Consider the following 646-nt stretch of genomic DNA (forward strand, 5'->3'; position numbering starts at 1 on the left):
CGATCCGAGAGATCGCCGTGGCTGGGTTGGTCGGTTGCGGAAGCGGTAGTGGGTGGCGAATCTTGGGCATGCAGTGGGTGAGTAGGGGCCAGATGAACAGCGCCATGCACGTCGATCGCTGAAGAGCGTGGTGAAGGGGTGACAGCGCCGGAAATTGGGGCAGAAAAGTTTGGGGTAGCGTGAGTGGCGAAAGGAAAAATGGTTTCATCAAACGTGACGTGGCGACACAGAATAACACGACCTGTAGGAAGATGGAGGCAGCGATAGCCTTTGTGAGAATCAGAAAAACCGAGCAAGACATAGGGCAAGGAATGAGGTGAGAGTTTGTTATCAGTAGTGGCAGATAAGTTGGGAAAGCATAGACATCCGAAAATACGAAGATCGGCGTAGGTGGGTGGGGCTAGGAAGAGAGACTCATAGGGAGAGAAGTGAGGACAAGTTTTGGTGGGCCGGACGTTAAGTAAATATGTGGCATGCCGAAGCGCTTCAACCCAATATTGAGGAGGCATGGATGCGTGGATGAGTAGGGTACGGAGAATGTCGTTGATCGTGCAAAGTGAGCGTTCAGCTTTCCCATTTTGGGGCGAGGTGTAGGGACATGAAAACCAGAGAAGAATGCCGTGGTGAAGAAAAAATTCACGGTTGC

Source organism: Triticum dicoccoides, chromosome 1A, assembly GCF_002162155.2.
Source record: "Triticum dicoccoides isolate Atlit2015 ecotype Zavitan chromosome 1A, WEW_v2.0, whole genome shotgun sequence".
Lineage (NCBI taxonomy): Eukaryota > Viridiplantae > Streptophyta > Magnoliopsida > Poales > Poaceae > Triticum > Triticum dicoccoides.